Below are 11229 nucleotides of genomic sequence, written 5' to 3'. Positions count from 1 at the left end.
TGACACTGAGAAGCCCCATGGAACCAAGGAGTCCATTGACATATTTTGGACCACCATGGAACCAAGGAGACCATTGTTTCTCTGCATGGTCTCATGGATCCAAGGAGACCAGTGTGACAGGTCAGGGCCTGGGGTAACCAAGAGGCCATTGTGACAATGAGGGGCCCACTGGAACCAAGGACATCTTTGCAGATTACACCAAGCTGGGTGTGAGTGTGGATCTGCTAGAGGGTGGGAGAGCTCTGCACAGGGCCCTGGAAAGGCTGAATCCAGGGCCCAAATCCAACAAGGTGAGGTTGAACAAGACCAAGTGTCAGGTCCTGCACTTTGGCCACAGCAACCCCTGCAGCTCTACAGGCTGGGGACAGAGTGACTGGACAGCATCCAGGCAGAAAGGGACCTGCAGGAACTGATGGACAGCAGGCTGGACATGAGCCAGCAGTGTGCCCAGGTGGGCAAGAAGGCCAATGGCTCCTGGCCTGGATCAGGAATGGTGTGGCCAGCAGGAGCAGGGCCGCTGTGCCAGCACTGATCTGCCCCCAGCTCTGCACACAGACATTGCTGCTGCAGCTCCAGAGAAGGCAACAAAAGGACATCTCTGCAGAAAACTTTGCCGGGAGATCCTTAAGTTCCTTTAAAGGCACCAAGAGAGCAGCCCCTCATTGACAGAGTCTGTGGCCAGAAGGAAGGTGGAGAGAAACAAAAAGAGAAATGGCATAAGGAATGACATTTATTTGTGGAAAATATAAAAAAGAATTAGAAAAAATAAAAAGAACCCCCAATATGAAAACAACAAGAAGTATCGAAGATGGCTTTTATTACAAGTGATTTGCAGAAATTGACCGGCAGTTTAATGTTTCTGAAAGCATCCAGTCATCAGTCTCCACACCTCAGCCTTGAGCTCCTGGTTCCTCAGGCTGTAAATGAGGGGGTTCAGCGCTGGAGGCACCACCGAGTACAGAACTGAAACTGCCAGATCACGGGATGCAGACGACATTGAAAGTGGCTTAAGGTAAGTAAAAAATGAGGTGCTGATGAACAGAGAAACCACAGCCAGGTGAGGGAGGCAGATGGAAAAGACTTTGTGCCGTCCCTGCTCAGAGGGGATCCTCAGCACAGCCTTGAAGATCTGCACATGGGAGAAAACAATGAACACAAAACAGCCAAATAAAAGAAAAGCAGTCCCCATAAGAGGCCCAAATTCTCTAATGTAAGAGTGTGAGCAGGAGAGCTTGAGGATCTGCGGGATTTCACAGAAGAACTGGCCCAGGGCATTGCCATGGCACAGGGGCAGGGAAAATGTATTGGCTGTGAGCAGCAGAGCATTGAGAAAGGCACTGGCCCAGGCAGCTGCTGCCATGTGAGCACAAGCTCTGCTGCCCAGGAGGGTCCCGTAGTGCAGGGGTTTGCAGATGGACACGTAGCGGTCATAGCACACGATCATCAGAATATAAAACTCTGCTGAGATGAAGAACAGAAAGAAAAAGAGCTGTGCAGCACATCCTGCGTAGGAGATATTCCTGGTGTCCCAGAGGGAATTGTGCATGACTTTGGGGACAGTGGTGCAGATGGAGCCCAGGTCGCTGAGGGCCAGGTTGAGCAGGAAGAAGAACATGGGCGTGTGCAGGTGGTGGCCGCAGGCTACGGTGCTGATGATGAGGCCGTTGCCCAGGATGGCAGCCAGGGAGATGCCCAGCAAGAGGCAGAAGTGCAGGAGCTGCAGCTGCCACGTGTCTGCCAATGCCAGCAGGAGGAAGTGGCTGATGGAGCTGCTGTTGGACATTTGCTGTGTCTTGGCATGGGGATCTGTAAGAAAAGTAACCATGGAATAGTTGGGTTTGGAGAGGACTTTACATATCCCAGCACAGCCTGGGGGCACTTTCCCCCCTCTGCCTGCCCAGGGCTCTGCTGCCTGGAGCTGTCTCTGCCAGCAGCTGCTTCCCTGTGCCCAGGGCTGGGCCCTGCCAGTGCTGCCAGAGCCCAGCCCAGCTCTGGGGGCTCAGCTCTGCCCTGCAGACCCCTCCCAGCTCTGGCACTGCCAAGGGGCAGCTCTGGCTCTGCAGGCTCTGATGGCACCATCAGAGGAAAGAGACACTGATGCTGCCTTTGAGGGGCCCTACGGTATTTCTGTCACTGCCTGGTTTATTAACATATGAGTTAAATATTATTTATCTTTCTCAACCTGAACTGTGAGATTAATATATCTGCAATTTCCCATCCCGGCAACCCAGGGCAGTAGAATATAAAAGCAGGATTTTCCCTTTTCTACAGCCCCTACCATGCTATGCTCCCTGTATAATCCACTTGGAAATGTTCTGCAGGTATATGTCATGCTGGGAGCATACCTGAACAATGCAGCATCCTCACCACCACAAGGAGGACACTTCCAACCCTTACCAGCTGTCTCCTCCCACCCAGATCTTGTCCCCCAGTGCTGGAAGCAGCTGCAAGGGCTGGCTGAGAGCTGTCCCTGGCAGGCAGCAGAGTCCCTGCCCCAGCACAGCACCCTGGGCTGCAGGACCCTGATCTGCAGGACAGCCCTGGGAACCCCTGGCTGCTCTGCACAAGAGACAATCAGAGAATGTACTCACAGAGTCTGTAGGCATTGGGATATTCCAGCTTTAGGAGATCACTCCAGGAGCTGCAGCTGCATTGTCCTGCAGCCAGAGGTTCCTGTGCCAAGGGCTGGCATTGATTCTGCCCCAGGCACTTCTCAGCACCTTCCCAGCCCTGACTGATTGAAGCTCTCTGTGCCTCTGTGCTGTGCCCAGGGTGGCTGCAGGCAGTGCCCCAGCCCTGCTGGGCTGCCAGAAGAGCTGCTCATCAAGAGAAATGTGCTTTTGAAGCTCTTCTTGCTTACCAGGAGCTGCCTCTGTGCCAGGAGCCCAGCCCAGCTCAGCAGCACAGATACAGCACCAGGACTTTATGAGCCTCTGGGGCATTGTGCTCAGGCCCTGAACATCAGTCACTGAGAGGGAGCTGAGGAAACCTCTCCAGAACTCCAAGTCAGAATCCAACTCCAAAATTTCTTGGACATTTAATGGGTCCCACTGAGGGACAGGACAGAGAAAGTGTCCCCAGGCCCCAGGCAGAACAGAGAACTGGAGACAGTGATGGCAGGTGGGGACAAAGAGAAGCCAAGTCTTGGTGCCCTGGGGCACAGCAGGCTCTGTGCCACCAAGGGCTATGAGGAGACACCTTGTCCTGAGGCCCTGGGGGCTCCTGGAACAGCCCCAGCCAGGCTGGGCACTGTCAGCCCCTTGTCCTGCCATCAGCATCCCCCCCTAGACCACATCCCAGTGGCCTCAAGGATCTGCTGGAAGGAGTCCCTGGGGAGCCTTGCTCCTTCATGCTCACAGAGTTTTTCAAAGGACTTTGGGTTTGGCTTTTGTCTTGGAGTCTCTGAGAGGTTTGTGCAATCATGGCCTTCAATTTTCTGCGGTAATTACTCCCTGGAGAGGCTTTCTCAGTAACAACACTCAGTGGGGCTCATTAATACTGCAGGGTACTTCAGTTATTTTAAGGTACTTGGTGTTTCCCTTTTGATACACACTGTGTGAAAGGTTTGTGCCATCATGGCCCCAATTATCTGCTTTAATGAGTCCCTGGAGAGCTTTGTACTGAAACTTAGAAGGGCTTATTAATACTTTGAGATACTCAAGGTTTTTAATGTACTTTATGGATTTAAGTATACTTGTAGGTACTTTTAAGGAATTTCCTTCCAAAATTGAGTGTCTGAGAGGTTTTTGTGCCATCCTGGCCTCCAGTTCTGTTGTCCAAGGTGCCCATGAGGAGCCTGTGTTGGGTATCTTCCCCCTTTCTGTTTTACAACAAAGATGGAACTGAAAGAATTTTGTAAGACTTTCTAAAAGCATCCAAACAAACATGGGACAATTAACAATACAGCAACAACCACTAAGAGAATTAATAGTCCTGTTTTAGATAAACATCATCCAACCCTTTAGTCCCTTGGATTGGAAGAGTTTATTGAACCAGTTGTTGTTTTCCACTTGAAGCTTCTTGAACCCTTCCTTCAGTACCTGAATGCTCTTGTGGATTGACTCGCTGTGGATGGAGAGGTTCATGCAACACATGCCCTCAGAGTCTACACAGCCATGCCCATGTGCCCAGAGTAAAAACTCTATCGCTGTTCTGCAAGGTGGCATGTCTGATGGTCTCTATGTCTGAGAGCAGGCCACTCATTGTGAGGGAGGTAGCATTGGTTTGCTTACTTAACAGGCACCCAGGATGGTCTGATTGTCCTAAAGCTTTAGCTGCAGCCACCCAAAGTATTTCAAATTGGGACTGCTACCATCTAATACCTGGATTAAAGCTTTCAAAGCCATCTCTTTGATATCATTCAATACTTCTCTGGCGATACCTACTGCTTGATCATCTGGTAGGCTGTGTTGTCATTCTCCAGCTAGATAGTTGATTTTCAATTCCGCCCTTGCTTCATTATTAGCATAGTCATTGCTATTAGCATAATAAACACTTCCACCCCTCTTCCCACCGGGTGTATTCTGTAGGTGACAACAACATAATATATTTTAAATCATAGGTGGTTGAGACATGTGCTGTAAACATGGCCCTCATTAGGTCATTAAAGCAAGGTAAGCCCTTCCTATGGTCTTTAGATACAAAGATCCTTGATTTCCCTGCAAACCAGTAGCTGATACCTGGGATTCTGCCCCCTTTTTTCATAACATAACAGGGCAATGAGGAATTTCGAGGCTATGTGCCAGTCTCCTTCCTTAACTGGAGGCATGGTCCAGGGTGGAGAGGGAATGATTGACAGTGAGGGCAGGACCCGTAGTTGTGTGGTTGGAGTCTGGAGCTTTTTTCAGGGCAGAGGCGAAAGTTGTGGTAGCAGGAAGTGGAGGAGCCAAGATGGAGGGAGGGTGGTCAGGCTCCTGAGCCATATTTTGGCTCGTTCTGTCTTGAGTCTCCAGGGCATAATGCTCCAAGACAGCATGGCCATTGCCATCTTGGACCATCATTAAAGGTTTGAGAAAGGCAGGTTTGAGGGGAGTTCCCGAGTTAGGAGTTACCAACGGATTGAGTTTTCAACACGCTGCTTGCTGGTCAAGTGTGGTGTGGAAGATGGGGAGCACGCAGGGTGCAATGGGGTCCCTTTTGATCAAAAATTATACAGATCAACTCCCACTGAGTCGCAAAACTCAGTGGTATGGATTTCATCAGCAGAGGCATCTGGAAAATTGTTAATGATCCACCTCATGATTGATTTTAATTTGTTATTTGAATGACACCTAGGACTTGAAACTCACGCCCAGTTCTTCCGGGGTAAAATCTGGATGACTCTGAGTAACAGCTGGGCTAATTCTCACATTGCTGATTTGCAATGGTCCCTTGGGACCATGCAGCCCAACAGAGCCACAATGATGTCCTTGGTTCCACGAGGCTCCACAGTGTCACAATGTCCCTTGGATCCATGGTGCTCTGCAGTGTCACAATGGCCCCTTCATTTCACAAGGCTCCCAAATGTCACATTGGTCTCCATAGGAAGAAAGCCACGGAGCCCCCATGTTTCAGAAGCTGATGCATGGCAACCACCAGAGGCCAAGGCAAGCCTGACCTGTCTGTCCTGGCGTGTTTGCTTGGACCAACCCTTGGATATTTGAAATTATGGATGTGGAATCCTAATTTCAGACATTTGTGCCTGGAGAAGACGGATGTTATTCTTCCATAAAAAGAAAAGCACAGAGCCCTTTCCAGTGTTTGCAAAACAGGTAAGTGCTGGCACTCAGGAATCAAAGACCAGCCAGACCTCTCTGTCCTGGCAACTTTTGTCTGGCAGTATTCCTTGGATACACAGAAATTTGGAGGTGGAATCCAAGTTTTGGCCATGGATACCTGGAAAAGATGGACAGTTCTTTTCTATACAAAGGAAAGCCCAGAGCCCCAGTGTTTCAGGGGCAGATGGGAGTGGCCTTCCACATTCCAAGGTCAGCCAGACCTGTCAGGTGAACCCTGGGAGTCCAAGGCAGCCACACCTATTTCATGTTCCCTTGGTTCCACAGGGCCCTGCAGTGTCACAATGTTTCTCTTGCTTCCATGATGCCCTCTGGTGTCATAATGGCCCCTTGGTTACACAAGTCTTTAAGGATCTAAATGGTCTCCATGGTTCCAAAAGCCCAGGCTATCATAATTATCTATTGGTTCCATGAAGCTCCTCTTTGTCACCATGGCCCCTTGGTTCCATGGGCTCCAGTGGTACCACAATGATCCCCTTGGCTCCACAAGTTCCCATCGTGTCACAATGGCCCCTTCCCTCCATGAGGCCCTGCAGGGTCACAATGGTCTCCATGATTCCATGGGGCCTTGCAATGCCACAATTTTCTCCACGGATCCATGGTGCCCTGCCGGATCACAATGACCCTTTGGCTCCATGAGGGTCTGAAATGCTACAATTGTCTCTTGGTTCCGCAAAGCCCCATGGCTTCACATTGGCCCCTTGGGACCATGCAGCCCAACAGAACCACAGTGATGTCCTTGGTTCCATGAGGCTCCACAGTGTCTCAATGGTCCCTTGGATCCGTAGTACTCTGCAGTGTCACAATGTTCCCTGCATTTTGGAAGACCCCAAAGTGTCACAATGGCCCCCATAGTTCCTCAAGACTCCACAGTGTCATAATGGCCCCTTGGATCCATGGTACTCCCAGTGTCACAATGATTCCCTTGGTTCCACAAGTTCCTACAGTGTAACAATGCCCTTTGGCTCCACAACCCCCCACATTGTCACAATGGTCTCCATAGAAAGGAAACAACTGAGCACCGGGGCAGATGAGAGGCAGTCACCAGAGGCCGAGTCTCGCCACACTTGACTGTATTGGCAGATTTTGTTTGGGAGAAACCCTTGCATATAGGGAATTTTAGAGGTGGAATCCTAATTTCAGGCATAGAAGCCTAGACAAGAAAGAGAGTTCTTCTCCATAGGAAGGAAAGCACAGAGCCCCAGTGCTTCACAGTCAGATGAGAAGTGGCCCTTGACATGTCAAATTCAGTGGGACCTGTCAAACAGCCCCCAGGAGGTCAAAGCAGGCAGACCTGTTCCATGGTTCCTTGATTTCATGGGTCCCCACACTGTCACAGTATTCTCCTTGATTCCATGAAGTCTTGCAGGGTCACAATGGCTTCTTGGTTTCATGAGCCTCAACAGAGTCACAAGGGTCCATTGGCTCCATGCGGCCCCGCTGTGTCACAATGGTTCCTTGCTTCTATGGGCCCCAGTGTTTGATTTTTGACCCTTGCATCCATACTGCCCCTGAGTTGCACAATGGTCTCCTTGATTCCATGAGGCACCATGAGGTCACAACTGACCCTTGATTCCATGAGATTCATTGTGGTTGCTGTCAGAGGCTGGATGAGATTGATGTCCCGAGACACCTTGGGATGCTCAGAATGCCCATGTGGGGCCAGGGCCGGGTCAGGCCTTGGTTTGTGGTGGGACAGAACCCCACCCCCAGCCCTGGCCTGGCAGAGCTGTCAGTCACACAGTACGGGCAGTGCTAACATAGTTCCGATTGACTGAGTTGTCAATCAATCACACACCAGCCGCTGGTGCCTACCATGGCTCTGATTGGACACGCAACTGGCAGTCTCACCCCAGGGGCGGGCCCATGAAGGAGCAGGGGGTTAAAAGCTGGGGCTTGAGGGCAGTCCAGAGTCTGGATCCTGCCTTCTCCTGTGGTTCCTCTCTTCGCGATGATGGAACCCCAGCAGTTGGTACATATGTGCGTGTTGTTCTATGGATCTTCTGTCTTTCTGTTGTTCTCTCTTTCTCCTCCTTCTAATCCTACTTACCTAGAACATTTTTGGGCAACTTCACATATTAAGGGTTAAAGGATTTTAGGTTAAATGTGTGGGAATCCAAGGCACAGGGAATATTTCTCTGTCTGCTCTGAGGGGTCCTGACCCCCAGAGAAACACTGCCTTTCTACTTCCCCCACGGAGAGGATTTCCAAGACTTTGAGAAAGATTAGAATTTACCAAAGTGTGAAATAGGTAATAGAGAGTACTATAGTATGTTCCTTGGGTGAGAAATTTAGGTTTTTGGGGTTGTTAGTATGGTGTAGATAGGAAGCAAGATGGAGGAATTGGGGTGTAGTCCCTGTCTTCTTCATCTGCTCTATTTTCTGCACTGTTGGTAGCACAGGGTGATTGGTCATGGAAAGCACAGTGCAGAGGTTATGTGGACAGTCAAGGGATGAGTTATTGGTAGATAAGTAGAAATAATGCACCTTTCAAGTGTTTATTGGATGAGACAATGTTAAAAGAGCTTGAAACTGTACATTTTGGGGCATTTTGCAGTGCTTTTCCAGTGCACTGAGCCTGGTGTGGACAGCAATGCAAAACTTTAGATGAGATAACAATAAACAAGAAGCTGAAGACTGAGAAAGTCCCATGCATCTCTTTTTACCTGGCATAGAACTGCTACAGGAGGGATTCCCCCATCCAGGGATCCCCAAGAAAGGCCCAACATAAAACGAACATCAATAAATGGTGTTATCTGAGTGGATTTTTGCGGAAACACTTGGCTGACAATGTTTGGAATAAGTTGGCTTTTTTCCATAAAATTGTTTACTTGTTGTCTTAATTGGCCAATCATGTGAAATGTGTTGATTAAAGGACCAGTGAGGTCCACCTGTAGCAAACCAAGGTATAAAAGAAGAGGATTGAAAAAACAGGTGGCTTTTAGCCCTTAGCCTTCTGATCTGAGTCTGTGTCATCTCTGATTCAATGGTGATGTTTGGGCATCTATGGGGGCTATTGGGAATCCTTTCTGCACGTTGTGACCCAACAGGAGTTTCCTTAATAAATTTTGCCTAAAGGTCTCACTGTGCCCATGACAGGAACCCCTGTGAGTGTCTGGGACATCCTGGCTCTTTGGCAGCCAGGGGACTCCTGGGATGTCACCGTAGAGCCCCAGTGAGTGCCTGGGACAGATCGGTGCCTTTGCAGCCCAAGGTCCCCTGGGATGTCACCATGGAATGGCTGTGACTGCCTCTGACCACACGGCCCTTTACAGTCCCCAGAAATGCCTGGCAGGTGTCCATGGAGCCCCTGTCTCTGCCTGGGACATTCCAGCTGTGGAACAGCCTGGAGACTCTTGGAAAGCCCCCAGGGAACCCCTCTGAAGGCCTTTGACAAATCTGACCCTTAGTGGGCAAGCATCACCAGGACCCTGTTGCTATGGTCAGTTTCCATGGCAATCATCACCAGGACCCTGTTGCTATGGTCAGTTTCCATGGCAACCATCACCAGCCCCCTGTTGCTGTGGTCAGTCCCTTGGCAGCTCCATGGAGACCCCATGCCAGGGGTGGTTGCCATGGACACCAGCTCAGGCCTGCAGCCAGAGCCTGTTGCCATGGCAACCATTGGCAGCCCCATCCCCAGGCTCATGGGATCCCAGAACCACAGAATTGGCTGAGCTGGGAGGGACCCATCAGGATCCTCCAGTCCAACTGCTGGCCCTGCACAGGACACCCCAACAATGCCAGCCTGGGCCTGGCAGCGCTGTCCAAACGCTGCTGGAGCTCAGAGAGCCCTGGAGCTGGGACCCTTCCCTGGGGAGCCTGGGCAGGGCCCCAGCAGCCTCTGGGCAAAAACCGTTTCCTGACATCCAACCGGAGCCTGCCCCAACTCAGCTGCAGCCGTTCCCTCCACTCCTGTCGCTGGATATCCATGCCGAAGGAGAGGAGAATGCACCAGAAGAAAAGGGCAGCTGGGCGTCATCCTTCCACAGGGAAGAGGGGGGGCAGAAATCTCTCGCCCTGCCTCTAGATACTCCCACAGGGACGTGAGGGCTGATCCCACAGCCCCAAGGGTCACAGTCAGGGCTGCCCTAGGGAATGCTCACCTGGTATTGAGGGGCAGTGTGGGAGAACCTGGATCTTGGAGCACCCAGCTGCCCCCCATATTTGGAGGTGCCTGAGGAGGGCTGGGACAATGCCAGGGACATCCTGCAGTGACATCCCCCCTGTCCAGCTCTGGGTGATCTCAGTCCAAAACCTGACCCTGATCCTGGTCTCAATCTCACTCCACGTTGAGACACACTCACAGTTCTGTATTTAACCTCATCCCTGTCCCAGACTCGACTAGCCCCAGACCAAATCCCAACCCCAGCCCTAAAGCCAATCCCATGTCTCGCCTTAACCTCAATCCCAGCTCGAATCCAAATCTCAGCCCCAACTCCAACCCCAGCCCTAATTCCAGTCCCTTCCTAAATCCTCAGTCCCAAACCAAATCCCAGGTTCAGCCCTTCTGGGGGTTTGGGGGTGTCTCTGTCCCTCTGACCCCGATGATGTTTGGGTGCAGTCACACCAGGGCTGAGAGGGACAGAGACCCCCCCAGCCTCCCCAGGTGTGAGAAGGTCGGAGAGCCCCCCCAGCCCTCAGCAGTGAGAGGGACACAGAGCCCCTGGTCCCCAGCCCTGCACAGGCATTGCCTGAGGCCAGAGGGATGGAGACCCCTTGAGCATCCCCCAGGGCAAGGGGACAGAGACCCCTGAGCATCCCCTGAGAGGGACAGAGATTGCCCCGAGCACCCCCTGACAGGAGGATGAGAGGGAGGGAGACCCCCCAAGCATTCCCTGGGGTGAGAATGATGGGGGACCCCTGGGGAATGGTCTGGGGTGACAGGGACAGGGACACCCCTGGGGAATGGCCTGGAGTGACAGGGACAGGGACAACCCCCCCAAAGTCTTCCCAAGAATCCCCCAGTGCGAGAGGCACAGAGACCCTTGAGAATCCCCTGGGCACTGGGCAAAATAAACTTGGCAGCAATCAAACTTTACTCTGCATAAATCACTTGATGAATATTTGATTTTCCCACAAGTCATATATGATGTAAATGCAAACAAATCCCAAACATGATTACACTGAAAATAGAAGCAATTCTGTGTCAATTACAAGTCAGATCAATTCTTGCACAGCTCCAACTCAGCTGCTTGCAGGTTTCAATTAAAGAAAAGTGCAAATTTGGCCCAATACAAATTATTAAAAGGAAGGAGAATTCTGTGTAGCTGTCACAAAGGTGACAGGGACGAAGAGAATAATGACTCTCACATTTGGCAAAGCCCCCAAGGGTGTGAACTCAGGAGTTATTTGGGAATTTAGCTACTTGAGCTGGGCTTCTTGTGGGACTTCCAGCAGCCCCTTGTGTTCCTCACCTTGGAGGGAATGAACCTTGTCAGTCTCGCTCGTATCA

This window comes from Ammospiza nelsoni, chromosome W, assembly GCF_027579445.1.
Source record: "Ammospiza nelsoni isolate bAmmNel1 chromosome W, bAmmNel1.pri, whole genome shotgun sequence".
NCBI classification, from domain to species: Eukaryota; Metazoa; Chordata; class Aves; order Passeriformes; family Passerellidae; genus Ammospiza; species Ammospiza nelsoni.
The sequence above is the reverse complement of the archived record's forward strand: the minus strand, read 5'-3'. Positions refer to the sequence as shown.